This window comes from Solanum lycopersicum, chromosome 1, assembly GCF_036512215.1.
Source record: "Solanum lycopersicum chromosome 1, SLM_r2.1".
Taxonomy (NCBI): Eukaryota; Viridiplantae; Streptophyta; class Magnoliopsida; order Solanales; family Solanaceae; genus Solanum; species Solanum lycopersicum.
Window position 1 is genome coordinate 14,330,598 of NC_090800.1, and position 16,474 is coordinate 14,347,071.

Sequence of the window (16,474 nt, forward strand, 5' to 3'; positions counted from 1 at the left end):
GTATTTATAATATCTTTTGTTGAATGAAGATTATGTCACCTAATAAGGAATGGATGCAACATGTTCAAGATAAACTTGATAATGCTACATCATTGGAGTGGAGAAATTTTTTGATTATGCATTTACAAAATTGGGAGAAACACAAGAAATACGTTTTCCATGCATCAACATTTGTAATGCATCTTCCAAAACTCGTGAGATGGTTAGATCAAATCTATAAATGTATGGAATAATTTAGGGTTACACTTTTTGGTATAATCACGGGGAGAGGTAAGGTAAACCAGAGTATGTTTCTGAATTCGTAGAGAACAATTACACTTAAAATGATGATGATGAGATAAAATGCATGAACTCTTAAGGTATTTACACCCCAATTTCACAGAAGAAAATACGAACACTAACAGTGATGATTTTGTGTACGCAAAACCAAATCCTGAAGCAAAACAATTCTACGGCCTATTAAATGGTTATGAACAACCATTGTATGAAGGCTCGAAAGTAAGTAAACTTTCCACATTAATTAAGTTACTTCATATTAAATTATTGGCCAATTGAGTAATTCTTCATTCACAATGTTGTTGAAGATGTTCAAGGAAAATTTATTGCCTAATAGATCAACCTTTCCATATTCATATTAAGACGCAAATAAGGTAATTCGAAATCTTGGACTTTCTTATGAGAATATAGATGTGTGTAAGAACAATTGCATGTTATACTCTAAGTATGAAAAGATTCTCAAATTTTGAAAAGTGTGTGGCGCATCTAGATGGAAGGAAAATAAACTCAATGGGAAACACAATATAAACATGGTAAAATAATACCACGAAAGACTTTACGTTATTTTCCTCTTAAGACAAAACTTTAGAGAATTTTTATGTCCTCAAAAACATCTTCTTTGATGAGATTACATCATGATGAAAGAGTTGATGATGGAATAATGAGGCACCCAGCTTGTTCAGTAGCATGGAAGAGACTTGATGAACTTCATCCATCTTTTGGTACTCAGCCTCGTAATGATCGACTTGGACTTGCTAGTCATGGTTTTTAACAATTTAAAAATTCAAAATTTCCATATAGCATTTAGCATGTCGTACTTATTCCTTATAATTTCTCATCTTTGTTATGCATGAATCAAGAAAAAGTTATTTATCTTTTTTTTTGTCGATGCTTATTCGTGGTCCTGAATGTATCGGGGATGCAATTGATGTTTATCTCAAAACTTTGGTAGATGAATAAATAGAATTATGGGAAACTGGAGTTTTTGAGACCTTTGATGCGTCAGCTAAACAAAAAATATACTACATGCAACTTTGTTATGGACCACTAATGATTTTCCAACATACGGAAACTTGTCAGGATGGAGTAACAATGGAAAATTAGCTTGCACGTGTTGTAATAAAGAAACTCTTTCAACTAGGTTGGCAAATGGTCAAAAGGAGTGTCATATGCATAACAGACACTTTCTTCCTTTTAATAACAAATAGAGGAAAGATAAAGATTCATTCAATGACACAAATGTGAAAAGTTTACAGCCAATAATGTTATCTGGTAATGATATTATTACTGAAGTAGGTGATTTAGAATGTCTAGCATAATCGAAGGATCCAAGGAAAAAGATTTATATATGACACAAGAATAGAGCTGATAATTTGAACAGGAAGAGTATTTTCTTTGATCTTCCATATTGGAGTACTCTATTGATGCGATATAATTTAGATATGATGCACAATGAGAAGAATATTTGCGAAAATATTTTGGGGACAATTTCAAATGTCAAAGGAAAAACCAAATACACCTTGAATTCTTTATTAGATTTGCAAGAAATGAAGATAAAGAAGGAAGTATGCATCCGATAGAGAGAGGGGTTAAATATGGGTACCTACTGCAAGTTACACATTATATACTACAGAGAAGAACAAATTCTTCACTTTCTTAAAGAATTTAAAGGTCCCAGGTGGGTTTTCATCAAATATTTCTCAATGTGTCAACCTTAATGTTCCAAAACTTTTAGGATTTTAAATCCATGATTTCCATATTATTTTACAACATTTACTTCCACTTGCTTTACGTGGTATGTTGTGCAAATCTGTTGTTGAACCACTTATTGAGTTTTCAATATTTTTTAAGATACTTGGAACAAAATGTTTAAGAGTTGTTGAGCTAGAGCAATTAGAAGCCCAAATTCCAATAACTTTGTGCAAGTTTGAAAAGGTCTTCATCGCTGCATTTTTTGTTATCATGGTCCACTTACCAATTCACTTAGCTAATGAAGTTAAGATTTCTGGACCTATCCAATATCGATGGATGCATCCGGTAGAGCCATAACTATACTTTCTAAAATAATTATTCATAACATGGCTCGCCTATAAGGTTGTTTTGCATAGGGATATATATCATTTGAATGTATGACCTTATGTTCAAGATATTTGCATAATATGGAGAAAAAATTCATTCTCCATGAAAGGAATTATGATGGTGGTTCTATTGAATCTGATGGAGGTTTAATAAAATTTTCTCAACCCGAAAAAAGTTTGATGGGTGACAAACCAGTCAATCTTGATTCAAGCGAATTTGAACTTGCACATTTTTATATTTTGAAGAACTATGATGAAATTCAACCATTTTTCGAGTAAGTAATGACTCAGTCAAATAAGTTACTCTTATATTATCCATATCCTCACATAAAATCAAATGTTATTCTTCAAATTATTTGCAGAAAATTTTCACAAATTTCAAATGATACATCCAAAAATTATTCAGAAATTGAATGGAATAGACAATTCTTTAGTCGGTTCAAATTAAAGGTGAGAAGTTAAGCATTTGTGTATATTATATCAATTAATGAATAATAATTTCTAAACAATGTACTTAAATTTGATAGCTTGTGGAATTGCACAAACACGATGAGTGTAAGAAGATAAAAGATTTGCTCTCATTGTCACGTGGTCTCTTCAATATGTGACATGTTAAAACGCTATGTTACTAATGGATATGAATTACATGTGGGAGATCACGATAAAGGCTTGAGAACTCAAAATTGTGTGGTGGTTGTAGTTTGAGAAAGATGAAGAGAATAAGAATATTGGTTATTAAGGAGATTTAACCGAGATTCTTGAATTACAATTTACTGGTGGGAGAAGAATGGTTTTATTTCGATGTGTGTGGTTCGAAGTATATGATCAACAAATGGTAATGAAAGTAGATGAATATGACTTTTTAAGTGCCAACTGCAAGCGATTTATGAAAATAAATGATCCTTTTATTTTAGAAAATAAAGAATCACGAGTGTTTTATGGCGATGATCTTGCAAATAATGGATGTTATATTATACAAAAGTTCCAAGCTCGTGATTCTTTTGATGCTGGTGATCAAGAGGATGACGATTTGACATAGCTTCAAGGAATCTAGGAGGCAGTTGTGAGTTTATATTCATATTTTTTTCTGAGATCGCAACTTATTATACTATGGTGTTGGTTTAGATCCTCAAAATACCCTTGATGTTTTAGTTTCTATTTTCAAGTATTTTATTCGTGATTTTCTTGTTGGTGCTTATATATGGACTATTTATTAGAAAGTAACCGAATATTCTTTATTTACATGAAAATTGTGCTTAAAAACTTTGAAGCTTGTTTGGATTTTATACGCAGATTCTTAGTGACTTGTAATTAATTATTTTTCTTTGTCAAGCTTCTTTCATAATATCCATCTTCTGAAACTGATATTCTATTTCTAGGCTGACCACATCCTATCATCATTTTGAAATGTATTAGTTAGGTTGTAGATATCTTGAAATTAGACACTTTCAAAATGTTAAATTCATGTCATTATTATCTTGGTAGTTGTACCTATTGTCTATGTACAGTTTAATATCATTGATAAATAAAATACTTTTACTTTACACTTCAAGAAAGGGATGTAGTATTGAAAACTTGTTCAATGACTTTTCTCTTATTGGATGAACTAACAAAAAAGTGATTTTTGTACTAGGTTTACATAGATCCATCAAAAAATTTAACACTCTGGAATGAAATTAACTTTTAAGCCGTATAAACTTGCATAACTTCCACTTGGTACTTTAGCAATTAGGGGACGAGGGAAAAACTTATAATATTTGGGATGCGTAAGAGTAAGGGCTTAATAAAAGAACTCCAATAAGCAAAATTCTAAACATCAATCCATCAACATCTTATCGAAATGATCGAGTACAAAATATTGATCGTGTACCTCTTGGTTTTGATCAAGCTAAAGATAATGTTACCTGCTCTCCTTAAGTCGAACTGATGCAAGATGCTTAAACAAATGAAATCAGTTTTTACTATCTCAAACTATTTTCTTTTGTTGTTTTTGGTCTTTATATCCAATATGATCTAATACACAGGTGCATGTGTGTCTGAAAATGCAAAAAAAGGTTAGAAGAACAAACATTTGTAAAAATGTTTCAAGACTCAAACCTAGAGAAAAAGTTAAATATTAGTTTTATTAATCGAGTTGTTGGAAAGAATTATGCCTCATCTCTGAGACACTTGGGTATTTTAATTCGTGATCGTAATATGTTCTCATTACGGGTGCACTCATGGACAGACATTAAAGAAGATCAGCTAGAAAACATATGGGATGTTGTTATTGTATGTATTTGTAGAGTTTTATTAGCTTAATGTCTGACTTCTCATACAAAAAAAGTACGATCAATGCTCTATAATTATGAAAAGCATGTGGGACTATTAAGGTAAGTATTTAGAGAGTTATTACCTAATTGCATCAGATCTGACTTCTCATATGGAAAAATGTAAGACAACAGCACATTTTATGCAAACATTTGGGATTTTTTTATGGTAGTTACGGAGGTATTAGCTTATCGCTTCATTTTTGACTTTCTCATCTTGAAAAAGCAACACTAACGGGACACATTTTATGTCTAACATGTCGAATGTTATGATAATTATTTAGAGATCTATAGCTGATAGCATCGTCGCTCACTTATCATCATGAAATATTAAAATTAATGTGGTACATTTTATACCAAACAGTATCTACATAACATTATAGTATGTTTGCAAAATAACATATATGTTGCTGTTGTAGTTTGTATTATCTACTCTCTCGATCTCGCTTAGTTTTTTCATTTTTTCACTTGATCTAGTCCACCGGCTAATCATGCATTTCTCATGACATATATATCACCATTCACTGGAAGAGTACCATATGTAGGAAGTCTAGATTCAGTTCACTTCTAGTTTTGGTGAATGTTTTAGATTATGTTAAATGGTACCTGTGAAATACTGTAGGATAAATTTAGTTGTGACTAATAATGCTAAGAAATAACATGTCCTTCAAATATGAGAAGGTTGTGGAATAACTGTGGAGGATCACTTCACAAGATTATGAGTCTAATCCATTTGGTGATGCTCTAAGAGATGTGCCAAGAGGGGTAGACAAGAGTGATTGGGAATGGCTGGTTAAAGAGCATTTGTTAAGTCACATGTTTATGGTATAACTAAAAAGTATTTATTTATTAACATGTTAGTTGAATTTACTAACGATAATTTTATGGTATGTTGTGAATAAAGGAAACATGTGAAAGAAACATTGTCAACAGTTCCAATTTGAGTATGCCTCATCGTACGGGGAGTAAGCCTATTAGAGAAATTATTTATGAATTGTTAAGTAAGTTTTGTAACTCTTGACGAAGCCTCTTATTTGCTAAAATTATTTAAGATGATTTTCTTGACTTGTTTATTTGTATGTTAAGGGAGGTAAAGATGGTAAAAAACCAAAAATGCATAAGATCTTCTTGGAGACACGTTAGAAGGATTACAAGCTTGTCGAACCTGAAACTAATGCAAAATATGTATGTTTAGTGATAAATTTTATTTTTAATCATTTAACTTTGCCTGTTGTATTATTTTAAGTTTTCTTGTATTCTACAGGTTGAAATCCAAAAATTGGTTCAATCTGATTATTATCTTACAAATATTGAGGTTGTAGAAAAGTGTTTTTGACCTCAATATAAGAGTCAGGTAATTAGATTTGGTCGAGGAATAACGGCTAAAGAGTTTAAAAAGTGGGAACTCTTCGAAGACTGCATTATTAGATAAATTGAATGCATGTGAAAAAGAAAATGAATCACTAAAATGACGCTTGGATGAGTTAGAGAACAAATGTGAACGCATGGAAGAGGAGGAGCGAAAATATGAATATCTTGCTAGAGTACTACTTGGTCAGCCTTCAACACATGTGTCTTCAAGTGATAAATAGATAGTAGCATTAAATAGGTTAGTAAATTAAAAGCTCAATTATTTCCTGAGTTTCTTTTTTTAACCTGCTTGCTATTTAACATGTACAATTGATTCGAAGAATCAATATCCTAATTGCCTCTAGTAGAGTGCAAAATCAAGTCCCATTGCATAGTGAATGTTGTATTTTAATTGTTGCCCCTAAGTTTTACTCTTCATCTGGTTATTTGGACAAGCATACCCTATGTTTTTATGTTTTAGGTGAAGGTAGTGTTCCATTAGGAGGTTACTAATGATACCATTTTCAATAGATGGAAGCCATATCTTAATGATAATGTTGTCTGTCCATTGTATTTGAGCATATATATAAACACCTATTTTTCTAGTACAAAGATTTTTTTTGCATTCTTTAATAGTGAATATTATATTTCTTTTCCAAAATATAGTATATGTTATGTTCTCAATGAATCCTTGATTACCTAAACGATCATTGTTTACAACAACAATATTACCAAACGTAATACTAATCCGAACATAAACATTACACACGATCCTGGCAAAAATTGCAACAACTTTCTCATCAGTCTGATTACTAAGTAAAACATCTTCAAAATGCCTCACATCTCTTTTCTGCCAAGCCAATTTCTGCGCAAATGCTTTTTTGTAACTAACCATTTCATTAATCCCTACTGTAAAGCAATTATAATACCGATAGCTAAATACACACAACAAGCTATACAATACATCCTTGAGATCCTACTCAGTCACAACCAAATCTTAAAGTAGACATGAGACCGATAATCCAGGGTGGGCCTCGAACACTACAAACAAAATCTATCTCTTTTGCAATGGCATTTGACTCTCTACTCCTTTGTTCAGAAAATCTCATATTTCTCATCCACAGACAGTGTAACAATTCTGTGTGGACCATTTTGAAAACTTGAGCTTCTTGAGCCTTTCCCTTCACATGCCTTATGACTTCGGTATGATGTTGCTCCCATGGCAGGGATCGAATAAGCTCGGCATGGATCTACTGCCTCTGCATGCTGACCCTTCTTGTTTTAATTCTCAATGTTGGCATGCCTTTTTTATCCATGTTTATTATTCTCTTGAAGTCAACTGTTAGTTGAATAAATTATCCACTGAATCTCTTTGTGCTACATGAATGCTTCATTTGCCATTGTATCTTCTAGTCGATTTACTTCTCTGTATCTATGTACTATATTTGCATGTGTTGTTCCTTGAAGTATACGCATCTCCCCTATTTTTTTTTGTATATTCCCATAGTATTTTTCAATCCTTATTGATCATCCTTGTTAGGCCTAATGAATCTTATTCCATCGACTCTTGATATTGGCAACTCTGGAATGTTTTCATGTTCTGCTTCATTCATATTAAAGATGTTCATGTAGCAAGCAGAAAATATATTATGCCACCCTCTTAGAAAAAAAAAAACTAAGTTTGTACCTTTGGATGTTCTCTCTATTTTTGTCTGATGGTTGTCATAATTTTTCTTGTGTGATTTATTTATTGAACTGGCCGTCTCCTTCCCAAAAGATGACCCATCCAAAGTTTGTAAGGTTAAAATAACTTTAATTCATGTATGTATACACTCTGTTCTATTTGAAACTTCTTAATTATTTCCTATAAGAAAATTATAGTGCAGTTTCAACTTCAAAAAGCTGCTTATTTCATGGGACAGTGCAAATATATCCTCTAACTCCTATTCCTCTCTCTTATTATGTATTTTTCTACTACTAAAAAAGAAACAATATCTCATTAATACTACTAATTATCTTCTAATTAAGTTTGTACGGAAAAAGTTATACTAGTCCCTTGTTAGTATTTTGTTTTGTTATCCTTATAAAATCATTGATGATCATTGCAGAAAATCGTTAAATACTTGATACATGTTGGGAAGAGATCACAACTTATTTTTTACATGCCTTAATTTTTTCAAAGTTTAATGTTTTGCATCTTTTAAAACATGTTTTAGTACATACTTTTTTATTCCTTGTTTTAAATTGACATCAGTTTTTTTCTTACAGATCTTGAATTTCAAGACGAAGAATATATTGTTCAACAACGTTAAGAGAAACTTGAAGATCATAATGGCTTTTACTTTAGTTAGGGGTTGTTTATATTAAAGACAATGTCATGTCATTTATATTTTTGCAATTTTTGTCTTTTTTAGGAGTTTATATAGATATGTTATGCTACTTGAATATGATATATCTTTCTTTAATTAGTTTTTTTGTATTAACCATGACAATTTCTATTATAAATTCAATTATTTCATTATTTTGAGTGTTTTTGTATTTACTATATCAAATTTTCTATAACAACGAAAGAAATTGGTTTCTTTAAACTCTCTTATAATTGGCTTCTTAAAATTATATTAATAAACCACAACTAGAACCAGGAAATGTGGTCTTTAATAGTATTAGTATTGCAATTTGTATATAATTAACAAAGAAAATTTTGGTTGTTACAAGTGCTTGTACAAAGGGCAAATCTAGTCGTTAAAAAGACCATATAATGACCACAATTTATGTTGTCCCTAAGAAACCTTTTAACGACCAGATTTGAATTCGGTAGTTAACTTTTAACCTCAAGACTTTTAACGACTGGATTAATGACGGTCGTTAAATACTTTTAGCGACTGGATTTGGATTTATAATGACCATATTTCCCTTTGTGAAAAACCATTTTTCTTGTAGTGAAACTCAACCCAACACAAAGTTTGTCAGATATGCCTATACGGACCTTTATCTTTCAAATTGTTAAAAAAATTAGAATCACAATTAGGGTTCCCCAACACCTCATTCACAACTCATAAAGAAAATTTTACATTTTACCATTTTAAATTTTACCCCCTCACAGTCACAATCTTATACTTAGTTTCAGTTAACCAATTTGAATAAAATTCATTCACCAAAGTCAAATTACAATCTCCAGGTTTATCAAACATTACCCGAAATTCTAACTCATTCACAGTTCTATATATAGTCGAAAATTTAGACTTATAGCCTTACCTTATTCGCATATTCGTACCGCATGTATTTTACTTCTCGTTGACACTCGAACTATTCCCAGCCATACCTCTCTACTGCCATCTTACCAAATTTTTGCACCGATTCCCGGCTACTAATGGACCCACAAAATCACCCTATCGACACATCTTCGAAGCAGTCACATTCTTCACTTTAGGTGTCATTAAACCCTTTTAAGAAATGAAAAAAGAATGAAAAAGTGAGATTTTTTTGGGGGGCGGGGGGTTGGATGGAGTATTGGTTGAGAGGGATAAAAAATATTTTTGAATGGAGTAGAAAAGAAAGTGGAGAAGGGTGGGATTTATAGGGGGTGAGGGAGAAAGAGGAGTGGTTGGAGGTGTTTATGGAGGGTAGCGGAGTTTAATAAGGGGAGGAAAAGAGTTGGGGAAGAATAAAAAGAATGGTTTTTTTGTTTATGGGGGTGAAATCGTTGTAATGGGGGATGAATAGGGGATTGGGATGGTAATATTTGTTTTATCAAAAAATTGATTTTCGAAAATAGTTCGTTTTTTAGAGGTATTTTCGACTTTTAGGAGTCGCCACTTAATTTTTAAGAAAAATCAAGAAAACTCATTCTCAAAACAATTTAAACAGAAAAAATCGTTTTGATGATATTTTTAGGGGGTTCGGGATTCATATTAGTGTCTTAGGAAGGTGTAAGGCACCTAAGACACTCCGTTAACTACGATTTTCCAGCGATTAACTTATTTGACTATTTTATTAACTTTAAGTTTGCGAATCTTTGAACTTTTTTAAGATTTGTATTTAAACAAACTTTAAAAGTCTTGACATATTCATCATTTTGAGATTCCATTTTAGTTAAACCTTTCAAACCTAAATTCTAAGCAAACTCTTGAGTTTAAAAATTCATTGTTTTAAGATTCAATTTTAATTTTCAAGTCTCGATAAAATAAAAGGCATCGATGGGGTTTGGAGTTTCTAATCCTAGAATAACGAATTTCAAGCAAATCACGTAAACAAATAGTAAAGGGGAGAGAGAGAGAGAGGGGGGTTTTGGGTCCATACTCAGGTTCTGTTCGCCTCGACCGAGTTTTGGACCCACCTGTTTTCTTTTGGGTTTTGACCCATTTCTGTCCTATTCTAAACATACAAAAATAATCACAAGGCAAGTAAAATGACAAGGGCTTATGCCCATTACAAATAACAATATGAAATATAAACTAGAGAAGTCTTCCAATCCGTCTTCTTCAAGCTTCTTCACACTTCGCGAAATTGGGTTTGAATTTGCACGCTAATTTTGTGGCTGATTGACTCGATGAAAGAGTTATGAGCCTTCATGGCTCTCTCGGAATAATGGAGGACGAGAGTTTATAACAAACTTAGATGGTTTTACATGCACAAAGAGAGGAATAATGATTAGCATCTCATATGGCGAAACTGAAATAAATGCGAAGCGAATCCAAACAACATCCCAAACAATTTATCACAATATAATTGAGGCTAAGGCATGGACGACCAATAGGGTATCAAGTGAATGACACTAAAATTAAAAAAAGCAATGCATCTTCAAATGAAGACACCCATGTTATTAATTTGCAGAGAGACATAACTATAGAGAAATCAAGCAAAAGCAGATCCCGTTTCGCTAAAATCTGGGTGCGAGGACGAAGGGACAAATTTCTTTTTATCTATTTTAGCATTCTTGCGATTTCGAGCAGAGAAGAAAGCCAACCAAGACAACACGAAATACAACAATAAAGTCAAACATAAACATTCGAGACGAAGACATAGGCGTTTAAAGCTGAAACAAAATGGGTAAAGACCTACTTTCTAAAGTTGAAAACCCTCCGAGACAAGATTAAACCACAAACCCCAGCCTAAAATCAACGACGTATCTTGCTAGAAGTCGAACTTGAGTCGTCTTTGAATCACAGAATCATCAAGACGAGCCACAGATATGATACAGACCCCGATCAATCAAAACGACATAGGCCAAATCTCAAACTTCGACATCTCGATTCATTCCTTCAACTTGGGGTGAAAGAATGAGGGATAAGATGTCGAATGTTCAGTATTTACTTCAAATACAACTCTATAAAGGGCCCAAATAAGAAGAAGCACACAAAACCCATCTTTGTTAGAGTCTACGAACCTCTAAACTACAACAAAACAACATATTCATGCGAGTAAATTTAGACAAGAACACTTGAAGTTGTAGAAACGAATAAAACTAACAAGTAAACTCCAACACACATACGCAGTTAGGTCAGCCTAATAGTAACAAACAAACCAATTGGTACACGAAATGATTCCCAACCTTCAATCCGTCATATCGAAGCCAAGAAGAGAAGAAAGATGTGTAAAGGAGATATTTACCTGTTGAGGGGCAGCGACTGCAACGTTGTCGAGCGAGGAAACGGCGAACTTCAACAAAACCACGACAACCGAACAGTTCAGAAAAGGAACACGGTTAGACGAAGAAACAGGATCACGATTTTGATCTCTTTGACGTCTCGTTCTTTGGCTGTTGAACGAAGATGTATGTTTGGCAAGATTGACACTCCTCTTAGCCTTTCACTTTCCTTTTCGTAACTAGAATACTCAGAAGATAAAGGAAGCTTTCAAGAGATTTCCCAAAAAGTTCCAACCTAAAAAAAATCGCCTCCAATACTCAAAACTCTAACGATTTCAACTCCGAAAATTCCAACGCTCAAAGTTCTAACCCCCTTTCTTGAGGAAGAAAGGGGTTTATATAGGGGGATATTAGGGTTTTCGGAAGAGAGAGGGCGGGAACGTGACTATTGATTTCAAAATTTAAAATCCCTTCCATTAATGGAGCAACCCCTTTTTCTGAAAAATTCGTCCTTTGCGGAAACGGATAAAGGGGAAGGGATGGCTAGCGCGTCTGCCATAGCCGCGAACGCAGGTCTGCCACAGCCGAAAGCACTGCACAAGAACAGAACGAGGCAGAGGAGAAGACGTTGCAGGGGCTGTACGTCTGTTTTTTGCGTGGGGAAGGGGTCGCGTGAGAGAGAGACGCGGGAGAGGAGGAGAGGAAGGGAGAGAGCGTGAGGGAGAGACGCGGAGTGTTTTGGAGAGATTTCTGATTTGGGGCTGTCTGTTTTTATGCGTTTTTTCTGGGTTCTTGGAATGGCGTCTATTTTTCTCTTTTTGTTTTGTCACGTATGGGGTATGAGGGAAGAAGAAAGGGGAAAGGGTCTGGGTCGGGTCGTGTTGGGTCGAAGGGCTGGGTCGGGTTAATAGACAAAAGGGTTGGGTCGATTTTAGGTTGACCGGACTGAGGTGTAATGTTGGGGCTGAGTATTAAAGAAATGGGTTGCTATTTTAGTTTGGTGGGCCAGGGTTAATTGGAAGGGAGTTAGATTTCCGATGGGCTGGAATAGGGAGTGGGCCTTGGAGATTAATTTAGTGGGCTGAGGGGATTGAGGAGTAAGGGCATTGAGGAATGGGCTGAAAGAGCAAAAGGGAAGGGGCCCAAATCTGGTTCTAAAGGCAAAAGAGTTAAGTTATATGAATGTTCAATCGATTTAAATAAAACGAACTTTGCATAAATTTATTGACAAGCTTACTTATTTAGTAACATAATTATTTAAATTGTAAGATAATGATTCAAAATATAGTCGTGATTTAAAGTAAACTAGTTTAATAGAATACTTCTAAACTTAAGATATACATATACATATATATATATATATATATATATATATATATATATATTTTAATTTTCGCAAGATTTATAAAACTAATTAATTTAAATAATTTGAAAAAAATCGCGAAGCTCGATGATTAAGTTATACCAATGTGGGTCAAAAATTGGGTGTCAACAATATTTTTGGTGGATCAGGCGAAATCCGGGTTTAAAAAGAAATTTTTTTAAAAGTTGGGGTTTGGAAAAATAAAGGTATGGTGCACCTGTATAGCGCCTAAGAAGCGCCTCTATTCGTCTTGTGCTGGCGCAGCGTACCTGCCAGTGCTTCATCCTGTACAGGCAAGGTAGAATAGTTGCGTAGTGGGCCCGTACCACGTATGATCCTGGCCTTTGTCCATCATGGGCTGGCGCGGCGCGCCTCCCAGTGTGCCATCCTTGACACACAATTTTTTTTAATTTATTTTTCAACAAAGGTACAAAAGGAAAAATCGCTAATTTAATAAAGCTAACCTATAATCTAAAAACTAGACAAACTAAAAACACAAAATTTTGAAAACAAACTACCTAATTGTTACATAGTATTCATGGGTTTCCTCCCATGTATAGATTGATTTAACATCGCCGCACAACCCAACATGGATCATTCATCATTTAGCTCAAGCACCTCCCAATCAAGATCCGACGGATAGTCTCTACTCACTATTAAGTTCACAATGTCCGCATATCATGGCACTTCAGTGATATCCAAATCCATAAAGTTCTCATCTCTAACCACTTCCCGTATTCGTTCACCCTCATTTGCATGTGAGAAGTCCTCCAACATTGATAAGTGTTCCGCTATATGATTTTTGTACCTTTCCTATCTTTGATCTCAAGATCAAATTCATGGAGATGTAGTATCCAACAAATTAGCCTTGGTTTATCCTCCTTCTTATTTAATAAGTACTTGATAGATGCATGGCAAGTATAGACAATTACTTTGGTGCCTACAAAATGCGATCTGAACTTGTTGAAGGTGAACAATTGAGCTAGAATCTCCTTCTCAGTCTCTATGTAATTTGCTTGCATGGAGTCAAGGGTCTTACTTGCATAATAAATGGGGTGGAACACTCTATTCTTTTCCTATCCCAACACCACACCTACTGCTACATTACTAGCATCACACATAAGTTCAAATGGTACTTCTCAGGTTCAATTAGAATAGGAGCCTCAATTAACCTCAGTTTCAACATCTCAAAAGCTTTGAAACACAATTCATCAAAGTTAAACTTCACATCCTTTTTTGAAAGGCTGCACATGGGACGTGAAATTTTGGAAAAATCCTTGATGAATCGCCGGTAAAAACCTTCATGGACAAGAAAACTACGCAGCCCTTTTACAGAAATAAAAGGGGGTAAATTTCTCAATGACTACTATTTTTGGCCTTATCCACTTCAAAACCAGATTTAAACACCTTGTGTCCCAATACTATCCCCCCTCTAACAAAATAACCATACTTCTTCTAGTTTAATACTAAGTTGGTGTCTTCACATCTACCAAGCACCTTATAAAGATTCTGGAGACATACCTAAAAGGATTTCCCAAGGAATGAAAAATCAGCCATGAATACCTCTACAAAATCTTCCACCATGTCATTAAAACTTGCCGCCATACACCTTTGAAAAGTCACCGGTGCATTGCAAAGTTCAAATGGCATGCGTTTGAAAGCATATTTCTATATGGAAAGGCAACTGTGGTCTTCTACGGATCTACGGGTACAATAAAGATCTAATTGTACCCAGAATACCCATCTAAGAAGCAGTAGTACAACTGTAAAGCTCTGATTAATAAATAGTACAAGGTAATGATCTTTACAGGTAGCATCATTTAGTTTCTGGTAATACATACAAATACGACACTGGTCCCTGTTCTCAAAGGAATTGATTTATTCTTTATTCCTTACCATAACCATACCTCCCTTCTTGGGAACACATTGTACCGGACTTAGCCACTTGCTATCAGAGATCAGGTATACAATCACAACATCTGACCACTTTATAACTTCCTTCCTTACATCTTCTTTCATCTCGAGATTGAGACGGTGTTGTGGTTATTTTTTCGGTTTGTAATCCTCTACCATGTAAATTCTATGCATACACAATGCCAGACTAATCCTAAGTTTTTTAGTCATCTCGCAACAAATTGCTTTCTTTCTTCTCTTCAATATCCTCAATGCAGCCTCAACCAGTAGACCAAACAAATCAGCGGAAAGTATAACATGAAATGTTTCATTAGTACCGAAATGCACATACCTTAAGTGAGCTGGTAGAATATTTAGTTTCAACTTAGGGGCTTTTACTATCGGGTGTTTTGGTAGAGGGCCTAATACGCAATCTAATGACCCTACTTGAGTCATATGAATGTCTACTAAAGCTAGATTTAAGCATTATTCAGTCTCGTGAGCTACAATATCTCCCTCTAACACATGAACCCCTATCACTTTCTCTAACGGATCTTTAGGAATAAGCAAATGTTATTTTACTATGTGATAAACCTCAGTAATAGAAGACAACTCTTCATAAATAGAAGCCAATTTTAAAGCGTAGTAGACATCAAATACTTCAACCTTGTCATGTGCCATCTTCGTTAGTTGACCAGCTGCCACATCAATCAATACCCTATCTGCGTCCAAGAAAGGTCGTCCGAAGATAAATGGGACTTTATCGGGTTCAAATTCTAAAATAATAAAAAAATCTACATGAAAATCAATGAACCTACTTGCACTAGAAAATCTTCTACCATTCCCTCTGTCCTAACAATGGATCTATCCACGAGTTGGAGAATAACAGTTCTTATTTTTGGACTTCCCAACCCAATTTTTTGATACAAAAATAAGAGCATGAAATTTATACTTTCCCCCAAATCACATAACCCTTGGCCATGACCTTTTTGCCCAATAGTAATTTGCACATAAAAACTACCCGAATCCTTTAACTTTTTCGCCAGTCTATTTAGATCCTTGAGATGAACTCCTCACTAAGTTATACAGTTTAATACTATATGAGCCTCCTCTTTCTCTCCATAATGTCTTTCACGTATTTAGCATACTTCGAAATAACCTACAAAATGTCAATCGAAGGTAGATCAATGTGGACGTGTTTAAGTACAGAGAAACTTACTGAAACATTCATCTTTCGTGTAAATTTACACGGACGTCTGTTAAGACATCATTTATGGAGCCGGTTTGTATCCACGACCAAATGGCTCATTTTAAATGTTAAACGAGCTGGTTCGTATGCAATAGTACACCATCTTTTTTGGTGATCCGGAATATCGAGATGATTTTTTCCAACAATTTACATGAAAGTCCATTAAGAGGTTATATATGGATCCGGTTGGTCATCACGACTAAAATTTTAACATCTCAAAAATTTAGATAGCTACGAAGAATCTTAGAAGTTGAAATAGTCATTTTGAAAAAAAAAATTAAATTCTGGAAATTTTCTTAAGTTGGAGAAAAATGAATTAGGTCAACTTCAATTGGTCATAACTCCTAGGTCAGGATGAGTTACGAGTAT